The sequence below is a fragment of the Prionailurus bengalensis genome, chromosome E2 (genome assembly GCF_016509475.1).
Source record: "Prionailurus bengalensis isolate Pbe53 chromosome E2, Fcat_Pben_1.1_paternal_pri, whole genome shotgun sequence".
Lineage (NCBI taxonomy): Eukaryota > Metazoa > Chordata > Mammalia > Carnivora > Felidae > Prionailurus > Prionailurus bengalensis.
The window spans coordinates 44,354,803-44,374,117 of NC_057352.1; the positions used below are offsets into that span (position 1 = coordinate 44,354,803).

The 19,315-nt window shown below is 49.5% G+C and overlaps 1 protein-coding gene and 1 non-coding gene across 4 annotated transcripts in view; one reads left to right on the top strand and one right to left on the bottom strand.

Annotated features, from left to right (window-relative positions):
- Nucleotides 1-7,624: 7,624 nt before the first annotated feature.
- On the bottom strand, nt 7,625-7,731 carry LOC122495321. The gene has a single exon (XR_006300395.1). It is a non-coding gene; the product is annotated as a U6 spliceosomal RNA (small nuclear RNA).
- An 11,098-nt stretch (nt 7,732-18,829) lies between these two features.
- ZFP90 (ZFP90 zinc finger protein) overlaps nt 18,830-19,315 on the top strand; it is a 38,493-nt gene continuing 38,007 nt past the window's right edge. Inside the window, exon 1 of one of the 3 annotated variants that reach the window (XM_043600932.1) lies at nt 18,830-19,028. The gene's annotated coding sequence lies outside the window, so the exon portion shown is untranslated. The remainder of the gene's footprint in view (nt 19,029-19,315) is intronic. The other 2 variants (XM_043600931.1, XM_043600930.1) reach the window with 2 other exon arrangements.

Consider the following 19,315-nt stretch of genomic DNA (forward strand, 5'->3'; position numbering starts at 1 on the left):
CAACTTCTTCATAAAGAAAATTGGGGAGGCACTCTTTCCTCTAAGCCTTTGCAACTAAGATGGAAACATGGAGGTTGGAATGGTTTGTTACTAATCTATGTTTATAAAAGGAGTATCTAGAACACCCAGTAGCTGTGTGAGAGCACCGAGGGGCTCATTCCTGCTGTTGAGAGAGAGGTCTAAGGTGATGCAGAGGGGGCTCCTTCGACCTTTGGTGATGGAGTTCCCATTGTTTTTGTCCTGGCTTTGTTGTGACCCATATCCACCAAGCTACACACCCACAGGGCATGGACTAGCTGTGCCTTGTCCACTTGTGAGCTCTACAGTGCCCATTCTTGGGCTTGGCATAGGTAGATATTCCATAAATGCTTCCAGAATTTGAATTCATTGAATTATCCCTGCAGCTCAGGTAGTGGATACTTACGTGACAAGCCACATAGTGCTGTTGGCAAAAGCTCTTCCTTCTCCTGGCTGTCTCAGAAGCGAGGTCTTTGGAGGAGGGCATGTGTCACTCTGGGTCCTAGACTGCAACCAGCCGGCACCGTTGATCCCAGGGCTGTCTCAGTCCATTGACTCACCCAGAGCCCCAGAGCCCCAGAGCCACATGCAACAAGCAAATGGGAAGTTGGCTTTCCTTTTTCTTCCTGTATTTGATCCTTTCCTTCCACTCTTAACTGGTGGAGCACCAGATGGGCCAGCCAGTGTTCTAGATGCTGGGACCACAAGGCAGGACCTTGTTTGGAAAGCTCTTTATTGAAGTGCACAGAGAAAGAGATCGATTCTTTGCTTCTCAGAGAGATAAGCTGAGGGGACTTTATTACAAGTTACCCAGGGAAGTGGATGTTCACCACTGTGGGCCTTCTGGCATCTGTTTCTTCTTCCCTTTGATGACATAGTACACACTTTATTTGAATGTTCATCTTTCCCGCATGCAGCCTCTAGACTTCCCACCCTCCCCCAGCTACACAGGCAGGTCTTGATAGAGTGAAACCAATCAGCATGTCCCATCCACCTGGCCGCAGCAATTGGCCAATGGGTAGACACCAGACCCAATCTGGATCAACCGGACCGGAGGGACTTTTGATGGGTCCTTGGGATGATGGTTTCTTGATCATGGGGAGAAAGACCCACAGACTCTTCTGTGTGGTCAGAGTGTGGACATGGGTTTGGAACAGCTTTGACTTCTTTACGGCCTTGAGTGTGGCTCAGCTAGGGATGAAGCCCATAGCCAGAGCGAGGCAGGCCTGAGAGAATCCCAGAGCAGTGGAGTCAGCACCCTGCCTGAACCTCTGCTGGCACCTCGGCCACCTCTGGACTCTGAGGTTATGTGAGCCAATCCACTCTCTTTATTGTGTGATTTAGTTTGGATTGGGTCGTCTGTGTCCTGCAGCTGAGAGCATACTCGCTGATCTCACCGAAGAGGAATTTCAAATCTGGTTTCTTGACCTTGAAAGGCAGTCTGGGTTTGGGGAAGGAGGGGCAGGCACTGGTTAGTGACCCATCCAAGGACCAACAGCCTTGTGTCCCCAGCTCAGGAGAAGTGGGAAGGAGACCTGAATATGGACAGAAAAGTCTAGGCAGGTGGGGTGAGGGGAGGGCTGGTGCCAGGGTCCCTCGCCCCCGGCCTTGGCTGGCAGCTGCTGCAGTTTAACTCCACCTGACTAGTAAATGCAGAGTGCAGTCCACCTAAAGAAATCAGAGCAGCTGCCACTTCAAAGCAGGAAAGATGTGTGTAGGTGGGTGGGGAGGAGGCGGATAATTATGCAGGGAAAATACTTTTCTTGATGTTCTTCTGGAAATGTGCATGGAGCACAGGGAGCAGCAGGAGAGACCACGGGAAAGGGAAAATGTATTAGTAGAGGATATGCATTGTACCTCTCCAAAGGGGCATAGGTTGGGATTTGCAGCCGGTCACATGCTCATCTGACCACAGCGCCCTTTTATGGGAAGCATCTGAGACTCCATGGGACACCACCAGATATGGGACTTCATCCACGAGTGACTGAGGGATTTGTTGGGAATGATTGAGTCCACCTTTGTATGTGTGTTTGTACAATACACTGGCTCTTCCTCATGACCAGGAGGCTGGGTGCCGTTTGCATTTTCTCACGCTCTGGAGAAGGAGAAGGGAACTCAGGCCTAGCAGGAGAGGAGGCTGCAACGTGCCAGGGAGAGCTAGGGCCTCTATGTGCCATCTCTCTGCCCCACTGGGGATCTGCCCACAGACTCCACGTACCGTGCATACTTTGAGTGGCAGAGGGACACCACTGAAATTTCAGAAACAGCTCTGAGTCTGTGAACGTTGGATGCCAACAATTATCCAGCTGTGAGTAAGCTGAACATTTCTTAGGGCCATTTTTGTGTAATTATAAATATTTGAGGATGTTAAGCTCCCAGGTTACATATTGAGGGTATTATTTGAGAAATGGCTGGCTGCCGAGCTGGAAATGCAAACACCCTTTCATTCCCCTCTCCTGGAGCACTTAGAATATTTTATGGGATTCAAAAGAAAAAAGTTTCAGTTGAGAAAAATAACAACAACAACTGGAAACAAAGTCAGTTGCTAATATTTCTAAATAGCTCTAAATCAAAAAAGAGGAATGCGACCATTTTACTTAATTGTGGTGGATTTGTGATGCATTTTCTCTATGGGTTAGGAAAGCAATTACCATCAAACAACCTACTTGTGCCTCCATTGTGATAAATGTTCCCTCTAATGGGGTTGACATGCCAGGCAGAGGGCCTTTTAAAGCACTTAATGCTTCAGGAAGTGTTTGCACATGTGGGGCTCCTTGGCGTGCACTGAGAGCCCATGACTGGCTCCCTCTAAGGCTATATCGTGGTGCAGGGGGTTCTTAATAGGAGATAGGTCCTTTAAAGCAGCAGCTGAGGCCTGGGGCATGAGTGACGTCTCTGTTGCCCTGTCTCTGTCCAGGGCCCCACGTGAGGCCTTGGGGCCTGTCCAGCCCTCATACCCTTGGTCACCCTATCCTGTCCAGCCAACCTGAGAAGTCTTGTATCGCCTCACCTGCCCCCATCTGCATTCCTCCCACCCTGGAAAACAGGGGCCATCTCCCACCGACACATGCACAACCTCTCCTTCCATCTTCTGCCTGGAACCTGACCCCTCCTGCTAAGCTTCCCCATACCCCCTGGGCATTGCCACTCATTCTCCAGACCCACAGTATTCCCAGAGACCATGGCTTCTGTGCCCTTGAACAACCCCACCCAGCCTCTGAGGCTCCTGCATGCTGTTCCCCCCTTTCTCAGCCCTTGCTCTGGGTCCTGGCTTACCCTTTCTCACCTCAAAGAACTGCCTTCATCTTGGGTAACTTTAACATGGTGTGAACGGCCCATTGCCCTGGCCAGGTCACAGACTTCCTTGATACCCTTCCACTTGCTTTCACAACCAGGCTGCCGTGTCCAGACCTGATAATCTTAGCCATTAGGTGACACCTTGGCCACAGTGAGCACCCTGTATCTCCCCTACTCTCTGCTCCTGCAGAGGCCTCTGGTCCCCAGCCCCAAGGATTTTGTGGCCTCATTTCTGGCTGGGACGCTGTGACCATCCCTCTTACTCTGTCTAGGGCTCCTGAACCCCATCATCTCCATCCCTCAGCCCAGGAGCTGCCATCTAAGGCCCCTGCTTGGGCACGGAGCTGCTGCTTGGTGACCCTACTAGCCAGCCCCCGAGGGAATCCTGACGGTGCAGCCTCCCACGCCCCTACCCCTCCCTGCCTTCTGTCCCCAGTTCCTAAGGTCACAGCGAAACGGCCGTGAAGACGTGTTAATGTTCAAAGTTCTTTCTAGTAAAATAACCAAGACTCCCCCCCCGCCCCCCCCCTCCGCCTCAGATGCAGGCAACAGGCAGGGGGCATCTTCTGAGACACTAGGGCAAGCATCCCCCGCTTGCTTCCCAAGGGCGCGGGGCGGGGGCGGGGCGGGAAGGTGGAGAAACAATGTAACATTGGTTTGAAAACTCGAGGTCCCCACACAAAGGTGGGACAAAAGTGGGATCGATCCTGAAGGCTGTAGTCCCCAGATGACGCTCCAGCCGCCAGCGCCAGGCCCCTCTCCAGCTCACCATACTTGGATGGGGCAGCAAGAAAAGGATTTCGGGACAATGGGGACAAACCCAGGGGGACCCAGATCGCGGCTCTGGCCGCCGTTCCCTGCCCTCTCACGGGTTGCCTCGTCCCCGCAGCGCGGGCCCTGGGCGCCCCCTGGAGGCTGTGCGGACTGCAGGCGTTCAACCTAGGCCCAGGAGGGTGCTCCCATCAGCTAGAAAAATAGCCCCCATAAAAGTGGACAAAGGACAGGAACAGAAACATTTGGAATGAAACACAAATGCCCAATAAAACGTTAATCTGACGTTTACATAGGCAGGATCTGTTGCAAGCCATTACATACATCGATTCCTTTAAATCTCTCCATAACACTACTAGGAAGACAGAGTACTCCCATTCTATGAATGAGTAAACTGAGGCGCAGAACTTGCTCAAGCCTACACATAAAGTGACAAGGCTAGGAATCTGCCCCAGCGGCCTGACACCAGAGTCTATGGCCTTACTCATTGCATTAGACTGATTGTCAATATATGAAAAATGTACATTCTGGCTAAAAAACAAAGTGTAAATTAAAACAATCCATTCAATAAATTTATTCTACAGGTATTTACTGCATGCCTACTGTGAGCCAGGGCCTATTCTGTGTGCAGAGGAATGGATACCAAAACACACAAAACATTAAACTTACATTCCAATGTAAATAAATAAATAAACATGAAACTATATTCTGTGGCAAGTGGGATAAGTGCTTGGGAGGAAAATAGCAGGGTAAGGGGGAAAAGAAGGGATATTTAAATCAGATGATCAGATCCTTCTCTTTGAGACGGTGACACTTGAGCAGAGACCTAAAGAAAGTGGGGGAGGGAGGCTCGTGTTTATCTGTGGGGAGAGCATTTTAGGGAGAGCAAGGTCCCTGAAGCCACTGCTGAAGGCACTGTCTGTATAATCCACAGGAGTTGGTGGGCTCCTGTCCAGCTGCTGTGATCCATTGCCTGTGCCCAGGACTGTGCTAGACATTTGGGGAGGAAGACTTGCATGTTAACCATTCAGTGGGGATGATGCTCATCTTTGCTCCTAGTGTTCACTCACCTCCCTGCCACTGGCCCAGTGTGACAATTATCCCCCATGGGTCTCAGCAGAAGGTGGGATGGATCTGGGGAAGTGAAAGGGAAAGCCCCCACTAATATTTGGGGGTGGGGATAACTGACCCAGGTTCCAGGTCTCTGGGCTGGGACACAGCAAAATTTAGCCCTGTTAAATGTGGTGAGAGAAGTTTCATTACCGGGGGAACCATCTAACTCTTAGCTCAGACTCTGAGAGGCCTGAGGGAATCTGGATGAGTGCATCTGTAGCTTCCAGTGGTCCCAGCAGGATCCAGATGCTCTCGCTTCTGTGTTCCCATGGGTCTCTGTGGTCTTCCTCACTAGATCTTGGAGGCACCTGGGATTTTGAGTGAAATGTCCCCTTAGTGAGCTTCCTGTCTGGCCCCAGGATAGGAGGGCCAGGCCATGACTGTAGTCTGCAGGGTCTCCTTTCCTCCAGAGACAAAAACCCAAGAGTAAGGTCAGAGGGAGAGCAGGTAGCCCCAGAGGAGGTGAACCCAATTCTTTCTCAGTGCCTGCCACCTCCTCCTTGCTGTGGCCCAAAGGCCATGATTTTCCCTACTGGTTTGGTCTCATTTCATCCCTTTGAGATAAGATGAATCACTCTCTAAAAACTGCTTATGTTTTATATGGTGAACTGCCCTGTGGTTCAGTGTTGAAAACTTCTGTTGATTCTTGTGTCCACCTGGGTTCTTTTGAGTCCTGCTTGGATGACCTTAGGAAGGGGTGAGCTTGTTTTCAAGATGAGCACAAACTGGGGCAGAACCCGGAAGAGAAGGAGCTTAGCATAAGGGCTGCCCAGGGAGGGCCGGCTGGTATCTCCATCTCTCTCCCAGGGTCACAGAGTCTCTCTCTGAGCTTGCTCTCTTCTCTTCTCCACCAGCAGCACCTTCGTCCCCCATTTACTTAACATTTCCTTTCCCTGGCTCCTAGCTTCTTTTTCCTGAGCTGCTTTCTCATATCTGACCACGTCACTGATCTGAACATTTCCTTGACCTCTTTCTTTTCTCCTTTCAGCATCTGTATCAGAAACTGGCCACCTCAGCCCTGGAGTTCTTCATTTGTGTCCCCAAGCCAGCTCATCTGTTTTATGCCAGGGCACATCATATATCTCTGGATAGTCCCATCCGGGTTCAACCACTGGGGCCAAAAAGGTAGGGCACCAAGGTAGCCAGCTGTCCCTTCTGCCAGTGGCCAGGGTGATGCAGACACCACTATTAGACTGTCTGCTACGGTCCCAGATTCATTTTTTTTTATTGTTTACTCATGCTCGTGTTTCAGTTTTTGGCCTTTGTTATTGTTGTCTTGAGGTCTTTTCAGGGTCCTTAAAAATTCCTCAGGCGCCCAGCCTGATTTATTGCAGTGGCTCCTACCCAGATGCCTGGCATGGGGAGGATCATTCATAAACAGGAAGTCACTTCTTCTTCCCATTTAAGTCTTACCTGTCATCAAAAAAGGGAGGGGAGACCATACTTAATAAACACCACCCATTAGATTAGATCGATGGTCCCCAAATATTGCATTTCTTCCAGAAACAGTATCTCTTGCCCTCACAGAAGAGCATGTGGTCAAGAGGAAATTGAATAAAGTCCTTTAATCAGCCACAGTAGTATTTGAATCATTTAATTTAGGATCTGACAACCACAAATTACTTTATTTTCCAGACCAATTTTAGCCGACCAGGAGAGCTGGCCCAGTCCCGACTCATGCTTAATAAATCACTCCCTTGCCCGAACATGGAAAGTTTGGGGAAGCAATTTTTCTGGGGCTTTTCAAACATAATCAAAAATAATCTCCCATGCTGTGTGTGCCTGACATGAGTCCTTGGCTATGCTCCCTATGCATAGCTTTGTGGCTATAGAGTGAACCCTCCAGCTGAGAGAGCCAGGGACATGAAGCAGGGAGCTGTCACCTCTGCAGCCTGTGCTTTTTATTCCTGGCTCCAAGTTCTCATGGCTAGGAAAACAAGTCAAATCAAATTAGATGCCAGACACAAGCTGCTTATTGCAGCTCACCCTCGGCTGCCTCAGACTTTTCAACACCTGCTGAAGCTGCTTCACTGGGAAAAAAACGAAAGAGGAGCTTCTGATTCAAATAATATCAGTGGGACACCCCAGCTGTGTCCTCTTCCAGAGTCCTGTTAAATCACCGGTGAAGTCCCAGTGGCGGGCAAAGCACAAGATTTCTCCTTCAGAACCAGTCTAGATGTCTGTGTGTCTGAGCCCCTGGCGCCTCCTCTGGCCACCAGGCAGATGCAGCTGGGCTGAGAAAAACCCACGGGACTTCATTCTAGCCCTGCTGCAAGCTACAGCCGTGTGTCTGTTCAAGGCCCTTGCTTTTAGGCCAGTCTGCTCATTTTTCTCCATTGATTCCAAGGAAACAAAGTGGCCGGAAGGAGGCTGGTGGGACTAGGCAGGATGCATGGCGTTCTTTTTTTTTTTTTTTTTTTTTTTTTTTAATATGGAATGCTTCACGAATTTGCGTGTCATCCTTGTGCAGGGGCCATGTTAATCTTCTCTGTATCGTTCCAATTTTAGTATATGTGCTGCCGAAGCGAGCACAGGATACATGGCGTTCTTGGGGGCATGTTGCATTCCTGGAGGTATAGTACTGATGAGTAAGTGGTATTAAGGAAGGAAGAATCTGGGGTGCTGGAGTGGCTCAGTCAGTTAAGCGCCCGACTTCGGCTCGGGTCATGATCTCACCATTCACAAGTTCAAACCCCGCGTCAGGCCCTGTGCTGACAGTTCAGAGCCTGGAGCCTGCTCCAGATTCTGTGTCTCCCTCTCTCTCGGCCCCTCCCCTGCTTGCACTCTGTCTCTCAATCTCAAAATAAATAAACATTAAAAATTTAAAAAAAGAAAGAAAAAGGAAGGAAGAATCTGATGTGGGCCAGTGCATGAAGGGGAATTGTAAATTTTAATGAAATATGTTTTTTAAGGGGCGCCTGGGTGGCGCAGTCTGTTAAGCGTCCAACTTCAGCCAGGTCACGATCTCGTGGTCCGTGAGTTCGAGCCCCGCGTCGGGCTCTGGGCTGATGGCTCGGAGCCTGGAGCCTGTTTCCGATTCTGTGTCTCCCTCTCTCTCTGCCCCTCCCCCGTTCATGCTCTGTCTCTCTCTGTCTCAAAAATAAATAAACGTTAAAAAAAAATTAAAAAAAAAAAAGAAAGAAATATGTTTTTTAAGAATTTCTGTCTCAGTCAAAAATGTGTTGATGTGAAAATAAAACCATCAACAGCCAAGGTTACAAGGGTGGAGCAGGTGCCCGCAGGCACCAGGAAATCCTGGGATGGAGCCAAATGGGAGAGCAGTCCAGGCCTCCTGGGAGCTGTCTGGTCACAGGCAGCACCTCCCTGGCGCCAGACCTGAGGCTGCTCATCCATCTCCTGCTTCTGGGCACCCCTCTCTGCAGGTGCACTCTTGGTTCCTGCTCCCCTCCCAAAACTTGAACTCATACAAACATGACTCTGGGCTCATCTGGTCATGGCACTTGACCCAGTGCTTGGAGAGCCACTGTCAACCAAGGAAACCCTCTTCTGGCCCCTTTGTGGAGGGTGTCCAGGGACAGAGTGCCCCAAGCACCTGTGTCAAAGTCCTGGGCAGCGGTAGGGCCACTGTTTGTCAGGAGGTCCCACGTGGAACCTGTCTAGAAAGTAGCTGCCCATATTTTAAAGTGGGAGCAGGGATGGAGATTCGGGGGAGGGCTGCTGACGCCGCTCATTCCTCACATTGGCACCACTACTGCCTGAACTCCCACCCTAACCCCGGCCTTACTTATCTAATTAAGGCTGACGCAAAAAATAAATAAAAATAAAATAAAATAAAATAAAATAAAATAATAAACCTGACTCTGCCATTCACTCTTGTGTACCTTTGAGCTCCTTTCTTAATCGCTGGTGCCCAAAAGTGGAACAGATAACAAGGGCACTTTCCTTCCAGGGTTGTTATGAGAATTAAATGAGATAAGAGTTCAGAAACATAAACTATTTGGGAAATAATAAAGATAATAGACCTCTTTGGCCTAAATGCAGCTGGAAATCATAGAAAATGTAGATGAGTGTAGATTGGAGATTTGATCTTATTCTAGAAAGATGAAATATGTTTTGAATTGACACAAGAGTAAAGTACATGTCATTAAACAAAAAGAAAATAAGGTAATTTATGTGTAGCCCTATAAACATGACTCACAAAATAGAACTATAAAATAGTTTGCCTTGCTCTTGGATGAAATATAAGCTAAATTCCCATATGACCTCTTCTTTACCCCTTGGCCTGGCAGTAATTTTCAGCTCTTTCTTCCTCCCAGAGGCTTTCGTGATCAAGCTGTAAAATGACCCCATGCTGTTTTTCTCATGTCAGCAGCCACCTCTGGTCCACTGGAAACATTCACTCATCTTTCGCCCCCATGATCTCTGGCCTTGCAGGCAGACCCCAATGCGGCCCCTCTCCTAGCTGCACTGTGAACACATCTGGCCAGCCTGTCTCCTGCCATTAAAATTTCCCTGCCCTAGTTCACTGTATCCCTGAACTCCAAAGGACAGGTATTGAGCCTTCTGAGTGATCCCACAGAAGCTCCTTTCCCTAAGCTTGAGGTGAGGAACAAGCATCTTTTACTATCACCCTGGAGAAAGGGGATTCACAACCCTAACTCCCCAAATATGTCCACAGAGCCCGGTGCACTGCAAATGCTCAGTAAATGGCAATCATCCCAGCCTTCTGATCCTGCCTCCCAGAGACCTACCTGCCTCTCAATGGCCACTGGGAATTGACTGCCCCTTTCATGAGCAGTTCTTTTTTTTTTTTAATCTTTAAACATATGTTTATTTATTTTGAGTGGGGGGAGGGGCAGAGAGAGAGGGAGACAGTGGATCTGAAGAAGGCTCTGCACTATTTGGGAAATAATAAAGATAATAGACCCAGAGAGCCCAACGTGGGGCCGGAACTCACAACATGTGAGATCATTCCCTCAGCCAAAGTTGGGCACCTAACGTACTGAAAATAAAGGAATTTTTATTAATTGAGTGCCCCAGAGAAGCTCAAGAGCAGCAACTAGTCTGGAGAGTGCAAGAAACCTCCATTAAGGGGCTCTGTGTTGACAGCTTGGAGCCTGGAGCTTGTTTCAGATTCTGTGTCTCCCTCTCTCTCTGCCCCTCTCCTGCTCATGCCCTGTATCTCTCTGTCTAAAAATAAATAAACATTAAGAAAAAAAAATTTTTAAGGGGGATTGAGGGGCCCAGGGAAGCTTGGGAGCAGAAATGAGCCTGCTTGAGGATGGGGAACAAAAATTCTAGGCCTAGGGGTAAGGGAAGAGACACCCAGGTGCCCCTTCCTGAGTAGTTCTAAGCCCTAAGTCCCAAAGGCAATTCCAGGTCCCTAAGTGAGACAGTTATTGAGAGGCCAAACTGAGATTCCACTCCAAGCCAAAATATTCCTTTCTGGTCTTTGCCAACTGCCTCCAGGGAGAACAGTATCCCTACCCCTATATTATGAGGATGGATGGGCTAGTGAGAAAGAGGAAGATATCCATCCAGCCACAGAAATGTGATGGGTATGGCAGTGTCCCAGGCAAGCACCAAATAATCCCCACGTTGGCTGCTGGCTATTTTGTCCCATTAGGGACTTAGGGAACTTATGAGAGAAGAATTAGGAGGCCCTTGCTCAGTGTGACCAAAGGGACCTCAGGAAGTACCAGGCCTTGAAGTAGAATGAAAACCATGCCCCAGGAAACAGGAGAGGAGGAGACTGGAAGGAGGAAGATAATGAGTGTGGGGAGAAAGGGAGAACCCTGAAGTCAGAGATGCCTTGGGGAAAAACCTTGGGTCTGAGGGTCAACCCAGAATCGCTGAGGGAGGGGTCCATGCTCAATTCTCAGAGTGCCTCAGGAGGAGACAGATGGTCTGGAAGGCCAGGCAGTGCCCCAGGAACATCTACACCAGCAAGCCTATCTCAGATGATTAAAAATGGCAGCAGATAAATTTAACTAAACATGAGTAATGGGGACACAAAGGGGAAGTGAAGAGAAATAGAATATTTTAGCAACATAAGGAAATGAGAAGAAAATGACTTTGCAATGAAATGTCAAACTTCTGTGCCTGGAGGAGATGTAATCTGGTCATTGCAGGCTCAGGGGAGCGGGGGAGTCTGTGGTTATTTCAAGCAAATTTTAATTCACTATAATTTAATAACATATGGCCAAATCCCTTTGGGTTGGTGTCAGGGGATAGAACTGGGATTCAGAGAGTTACCTGGGGTGTTTATTTTCATTGCTTTACAGGAAACTGTGTGATTATTCATCCACCATCCATCCATCCATCCATCCACCCATTCATTCAGAGAGTAAATGTTAAAGCCTGAGGATTAGAAAAACAAAAGATGGGGTGGGGTGGGGGGCCTGGGTGGCTCAGACGGTTAAGCTTCTGACTCTTGATTTCAGCTCAATTCATGATCTCTCATTTCATGAGTTCGAGCCCTGCATCAGGCTCTGTTAACAGTGCGGAGCCTGCTTGGGATTCTCTCTCTCCCTTCTCTCTGAGCCTTGGGTGTATTTTCTCTCGCATTCTCTCTCCCTCTTTCAAAATAAATAAACTTAAAAAATTAATTAAAAAAAAAAAGAAAAACAAAAGCACCCTGCCATCTCCTGCCCCCCCCCCCCCCAGGAGACAGACAAGTGAACAGACAGTTACAATATAGGGTCACATTCTAGGCCTAACACTTGCTGTTCATTAGAAGTGTGTGAATTGAATGTATGAATGAAAGGGTGGTTCTGGTAAGGCCAGAAAGGAGTGAACATCAAGCTGGGTCTTGAAGAATGAGTAAGAGTTCACCAGGTGGACAAATAAGTTGTGAGTAGCCCAGGGAGAAGGGACCACATGTGACAAAGGAGTGTGGATTACAGTCATGGAGTTGGAGGAGATCGCCCAGGGAAAGGGGACAGGATAAGAGGAGGAAACAGACAAGGAGACACAAGATCAGTGGGGTTTGGATGGGGAATCACACCCTCAGAAAGGCAGACTCTGAAGACCTCCCAGTCCACCTAAAGCCCACCCTCATGGAAATCTCGACTCCAACCTAGATGCCTATTTACCCTTCCAGCCTCAACTCAGGCATCATGTCCCCCAAGAAACATTCCTTTCTGACTTAGCCTGGGGTGAGTCCCCTTCCCCATACATGCTCCTGGTACACCCTGTGCCACCAACCCTGTCACTGCCCATCCCACCCCTACCTATATTGGATTAGCTTGTCTGTATGCCTGCCCATCTCCCAGTGGAAGGGATCCCCAGCTCTGGTGATACCCCCCAACACTGATGCCTCCCTGGGTTCTAGCCAGGCTGTCCTGTCAATGGTATCCCATCTCAAAGATTATCCATCCAGAAAAGTGGCTCCAAAATCTGAGGCCTAAATCAACAGTTGCTGGGTAGTGTGGCGGAGAGAAAGGTGTTTTAGTTCATACCACATTGGACCTTTCTGCTCCTCTAGAGGGACTCAGGAGTGTCCGAGGTAAGAACTCTTTTTAAGCTCCCAGGACCCTGGCTGGAAGGGGTGGGTGGTTAGGACTTCTGGGCCTGGGGAAACAAAGTCATAGAAGCCTGGCCCCAAGGCAGAGAAGCCAGAAGTGCTAAAGAGGTCAGGTCCGGGCCTAGCAGTAGAGGGACAGGTAGCCAGCCACCTCCCTGAACACAGCTGCCCCCAATACATGGCCAGAGGGAAATGATAGAGCTGCAGGTGCCCTGGATGTCCTGGTTGCTAGGCGGCAACCAAGGCTGTAGAAGCCGGCAGGTCACCATGGTAACGGCAGGGCCTGTCTCCCGCATTAGCCCTCTAGACCTGTGCCTCTGTGCCGGGAGGCAGGAAACGCCCAAGGTGTGGGGTCCCAGATGCCAGCGGATGTGTGGCAGTCAGCTCCTGGCAAAGGCCCAGGCAGGTCGAAGACCCAGCTGATTTTAACTTCCACGTTTTCTCACCTCCCAGCGGGTCACACCTATGCAGTTTGAGCCAGGCATAACAGTTGTAGGGGAAAAATAAAATTTGGCTTTGGATCAGCCACACCAGATCTCTCATTTTCCAGATGAAATAGAACCCAGAGAGGGAAAGACACTTGTTGGTGACCATACAACTGCAGTCCTTCAAATAAGGCTGAATAGAAAATGGAAAAGAAGAAAATGATGCAAATGACCAAAAACCTAATCTAGAATGTGTTCTATTTTTTAATTACCATTTTAAAATTTAAATTGTTTTAGGGGCGCTTGGGTGACTCAGTCGGTTAAGCGTTCAAGTTGGGCTCAGGTCTTGATCTCACAGTTCTTTTCTTCTTCTTTTTAATGTTTATTTATTTTTGAGAGAGAGAGTGAGAGAGTGCAAGTGGGGTAGGGGCAGAGAGAGAGGGAGACACAGAATCCGGAGCAGGCTCCAGGCTCTGAGCTGTCAGCACAAGAGCCTAACGCCGGGCTTGAACTCAGGAGAGCTGTGAGATCGGGACCTGAGCCGAAGTTGGATGCTTAACCTACTGAGCCACCCAGGCTCCCCACGATCTCACAGTTCTTCAGTTAAAGCCCCACATCGGGCGGGCTCACTGCTGTCAACATGAGCCTGCTTCAAATTCTGTCCCCCCACCCCCCCCCCCCCGCCCTGCTCTCGCTCATGTGCTCTCTTTCTCAAAAATAAAAATAAATTGAAAATTTAAATTGTTTTAAACCCCAGCATTCACCTGATGAGTTAAAACAAACAAACACAATGTGAAGCTCAGTTGGTTGGGCTTCTGACTCTTGATTTTCGCTCAGGTTATAATCTCACGGTTGTGAGACTGAGCCCTCTTTCTCTCTCAATATTAAGTAAATAAATAAACATTTTTAAAAAACCAGCCCAATGCCACATGTAACTTATGAATCTCCTTCAGCTGATCATATGCAGCTTTGTCTTCCTGTGCCATTTTCTTTCTTCTCCAACTAGTGTCTTTCCCTCTCTGGGCTTCTATTTCATCCTTAAAAGGAAGAAGCTGGTCTAGCTGATCTCAGAGCCCATTACTCTTTTTAATAAAGCAAAGCCTTCATTTCATAAACTCAGCCAGGTTAACTGGGCACATGTTTATTGGGCATGCAAGTGAGCAAGATCCACTTGTGGCTACAGTCCAGTTGGGGCTACAGTCCACAGATGTCTCTGGAACTGGGCCCCTGGCAGGCTTAGTCTAAGGGCAGCCTAACTCAGGTCCCTTGGACTCATATATCTGGTTGTAATGTTAGGGAACGTTAGCCATGAACAAAAATTACCTTGTTGAGAATAATTTCAAGTTAATTAACTTGCAAGTTTATTTTAAAAACAAAAACTCAGAAACACGGTTAATCAAGAAGTATAATATAATCTTGTTTATTTCTAGCACCTCATCCGTTCTCTGCCCTCCTTCCATATTCTGTCCTTGGCTCATTTTGTCCACTTCTTGGTCTCTAAGCAGTGTCCCTGTGTTTGTCCAGAAAAGCCCTCAGATGCCGTTTGCATCTTGGATCTCCAGGTGGGATCAATCTTCCCACACAACTAACCACATCTCACAGTCATTGAACACCCTTGTCTCAGATAACAGAGGTATCTGAGGAAAACCTTCCTTGAGTAGACATTTTTCATGACTCCAAACCCGGGGAGAGAATGGAACCAGGCCACAGTGCCAGGGCAAAGATGAGATGCCAGGATACACTTGAGGCACCACTGAGACTTGATAAACAAGGAGCAAGCGACAGGGAGAGCAAGATGGCTGAGCCAGAAGCCAAAATGAGGTTGATAAGGGACCAAGAGGCAAGCTGAGGGCCCAGCACAAGCTAGCACGCCTGTGGGATATGTGTGACATTCCTCAGGCATTCCTGGCTGCCCAAGGTCAAAGGAAAGGACAGAAACAAATGGTTAAACTGATAGAGTCTCCATTGGTTTACAAATATCTTAGTAAATTACAAGGAAAAGGCAATCTTATCAATAGCCTAATCTCCAGAAACCTATAGACTCAGTTTCCTGGAGTCCAACATCACCTTCCCCTCCATAGTGATGTGGGGAACAAGGGCAAGAAGGACATGGCATATAAAATTAAATTTCCTTATAACCTACAGCCCATTGACAACTACTTGAGGTAGGCAGAGTAAAGCTTTCTCCAGGAACTCCCTACTGTCTTAATGTTAATGCTTTGCTAGAGGGAAAAACAACCTTAGCTTGACAATAGCTAGGCCTCCAGTAATCTGAGTCTTTAGCATCTGGAAAATCCCTTTAAGAAACTTCCTCTTTTTTTTAATCAAAAAAATATTTTTTTTAATGTTTATTTATTCTTGACAGAAATGGGGCGGGGGGAGGGCAGAGAGAGAGGGAAATACAGAATCTGAAGCAGTCTCCAGGCCCTGAGCTGTCAGCACAGAACCTGACGCGGGGCTCGAAATAACAAACCACGAGATCATGACCTGTGCCGACCTGAGCTGAAGTGAGATGCTTAACCGAATGAACCACCCAGGTGCCCCTAAGAAAGTTCCTCTCGACTTTACCTCCCCCAGTCCCATAGTATATAACCAGCCATTCTTCACAACCCCAGTGCAACTCCTCCTGCCCAGGGGTCCTGTCTCTGTGCTTTAATAAAATCACCTTTTTGCACCAAAGACGACTTCAAGAATTCTTTCTTGGCTGTCAGTTCCGAACCCCACCATCACCCCAAAACCACATCAAGGTCTCCTGACACCTGGCTCTTGTGACCTGTGGGGACTACATTGCCCTTGAGACGACACCACTCGGGTCCAGCCTGAGTAGCTGCAGCTGAGTCTGGATCAAGAGCTGAGTCTTCAGCTCAGCCCAGAGTAGCAGGAGACCACCAGGGAGGTTTTGTGAGGAAATAGAGGGCAGCGGGGGCTCAGGGAATGAGGGCTACATAGGTGTTAAGTGAAATTTTGTTGAATTGAAAAACATTTTCTGGGCCGTATGGAGGAAGCTTGACTTGAGGGTGGGCGGTTGGCAGGGTCGGCAATGGTCCGGAAGCTGTCAAATTAATGTTCTCAATATTGTTATGCAGAAAACTTTACAGGAGTAGAGGGTCCTAGTGGCCAGCAGGTGGCACTAGAGCCCCAGCGCTCTGCGGACTGACCCCTGAAGTTCCAAACTTAAAGCAGGTGTTAATTGATGTGAGCGAGAGGACCTGGGCGCTGAGAACTCGCTTCCATTCGTGTCTGACTCGAAGGTCGGCTTCAGATCTAGCAGTGGGTGGCTGAAGCTACACAGCCTCCACTCAGCGCCTCATTCGTGTCCTGCCAGCCCGGGAGTGCAGGGAAGACAGGGGACCCGAGTTCACTGTTGGTTCAGGAATCGCTGGTTCTCTGGCTTAACAGGGTAGGATCTGGACGAGCTACCTTCGTCAAGTTCCCCCCCCCCCTTTTTTTTCTCACGAATTTTCTTGGAAACGAGAGGGTGGAACAGTTTAGTGAACATTTTAAGGGACTGGAACTTGGATATTCTTGTGCTGTGGGGAAGGCCCCAGCCAGAAGCCTTGGACCCATGGCGGGCCGAGTGAGGAATTGAAGGTCAAATCCACGTGGATATTAAAGACAGAGAAGGCAATATGGAAGGCATTTGGCATTAACGACGGGTCTTCTCGCCTCTGTCGTGGCTGGGACAAAAACCCGCTGAATACTGCATTATTAGTCGCTTCCCCAGCACAGGGGCGGCCTCTTGCCCACCGTGTAGCAGGGACGTGAGAGGCTTTGGAGCACCACTCGGGCACCTGGTGGCCCCCGCCGATGTCCCTGGCCCAGCGCCCGTGCCCCGGGACCTCAACTGGACCCGCGAGTTGATCTTTTCAGCTCCGGGATTCCGAGTACGGAGCAGACACCTCGGAGACACCTCGGAGGCGGTTGTCATGGAAACAGGAGGCTCCGAGAAGAATGTGACTCTCCACCGGCTGGAAGACAGGTTAGCGCCACGCCCCACGCCCGGGAGGTTGCCATCAACCCTAAGGTGTGCACTGGCCTAGGAGGAACTGGCCAGCTTGCTGTCTTCTCCGTGCGGCTGGACGACATTAACCCACCTGGCCACCTGACCTTCAGCGGCAGAGCCTGCCGGGTAGGGCCGCGCTTCCCCCTGAGAGGAGCCTGTGGCTCCCATCTCGATGCCCCACCCCTGGCCTTCCCGGCCAGAGGGCGTCCTTGAAAGGAAAGTAAGAGACCATGGAAAACAAAGTTCAACTTTGCCTTATTTGCAAAAGTCTTCCAGGCGAGAGCTGACTCTAGTGCTCCACCTACCACTCTTTAAAAAAAAAATTTTTTTTTTTAATGTTTATTTATTTTTGAGAGAGACGGAGCCAGAATGTGAGTGGGTTAGGGGCAGAGTGAGAGGGAGACACAGAACCCGAAGCAGCCTCCAGGCTCCCAGCTGTCAGCACAGAGCCTGACCCGGGGCTCAAACTCGAAAGCCGTGAGATAATGACCCTAGCTGAAGTTGGAGGTTCAACCAACTGAGCCACCCAGGCACCCCTCCACCTACCACTCTTAAGTTGTTATTTTTGCTTTGTTTTTGCTTTCAGTGTATCTTACCAATTTTCAGTGCATTGGTGTATTTTAAAAGGTTTTAAAACTATTTCATCCAGCATTAAAGTTGCTTAGCTACACTGGGAGAAACGTAAGTGCATTTGTGAGATTCTTAGAGCAAATCAACTGATATCTGACTTGGGAGATCTGGCTCTTGCTTCAACCTCTTCCAACCTCCTCAGCAACTTTTCACACCCAGTAATGTTGTGAGCTGCACCCCTCTCACTCCCTTAGAGCTAAAGCCCAGTTGTTTTCCAGTGTATCCACTTACTACACAATGAGAATTCAGGCTGTTCTCCTTACACCCAGCCTCTTCTCTAACTCCCTTTCTCTTGCTCTGGCAGGCATTGGGGGTAGTTTATGTAACCTCCCCTTTTCCTGGGAACATGCCATTATGAGGAATTGTTTTCTTTCCCATTCCAGTCTCTTCATAGAACCTGGGAAAGGGGTTGTGTCCAGGCAACGGTTAATAGCAATAGGGCAAAAATTCAGCACCTGGCCCCCCTTTTATAAGACCTGATGATGTCTAGTCTCAAATGTTTGGTCTTTCTTTAGAATGAAGAAGAACTAAGTCCTCAGCTGAGTCCGGGTTACCAATTCTGGGACAAAAGGAAAAGTTTCTCTTATCCTCTCGGAGCAATAAGTGACTCAAGTATCTTAGTCACAGTAAGTGTGATCTGGGGAATCATTGTTTAAACCTTCCGTAGTGACCCATGGGTGAAGATGGCATAGAAGAGGAAAAGGAAGTAGCATCTTGTGATGAATATGCAACGTTGCCCCACTTGCTTAACTGTCTAATTCCTGTAGCTGAAGTCAGTACCTTGATATGTTTACGTTTTTATTGTTGGCCTCGTCCACAGGAGTGCACGCTAGCTCCCCGAAAGCAGGGTCTTTTCTTTCCGATCTACCGCTGAATCTCGCCCCTAGCAACATGCCCCAAACACAGAGGAGGTGCTCAGTGACTATTATTGGAATAAACGGACGCACGGGTACCCAAGCCACACTGCCGACCCCACCACAGCGGCCCAAAAGAGGCGAAGAGACCTCCCAGGCTGCCTCTATGGGACCCACACGCGGAGGCCTCTGGGAAGTGTAGTCGGCCGCTGCCCGGGAGTTGCGGGAGTGAGCCTCCGCGTGCGCAAGCGCACTTCCGTCTCTGCCCCGCCGCTGCGGCCATTGTCCGGCCCCAGTGCGGCTGAGGCCGCTTTGGGCCGTCCCTCCGCACATCAGCATTGGAGAGGACGGACCCTGCAGCAGGTGTAGGAGGAGCTGGCCCGAGCCCTGCGTGGCCCCGAGGTCGTGAAATCCGGAGTCCCCAGGAAGCGGTAATTCCGAGTGCGCGGGTCCAGGCGGCACCTCCCACGGGTTTGGCTTGTATCCGCCGGGCCGCGCCCACCATCCTGCGGATGGGACTGGGCGTGGCCAGAGGACGGTGTCCCGGACGCGGCGACCCTTTAATTTGGGGGTGGGGGAACGGCAGGCCCAGGCGCTGTCCGCGCAGCCCCTTTAATCCCTCTCCACCGAGAACTGGCTGAGGGGCAGAGGCGGGCGCGGCGCGGCGGTGAGGGGTCGGCGGTTGCAGCCGGGTGAGTGGGCCCTGTCCTCTCTCCCC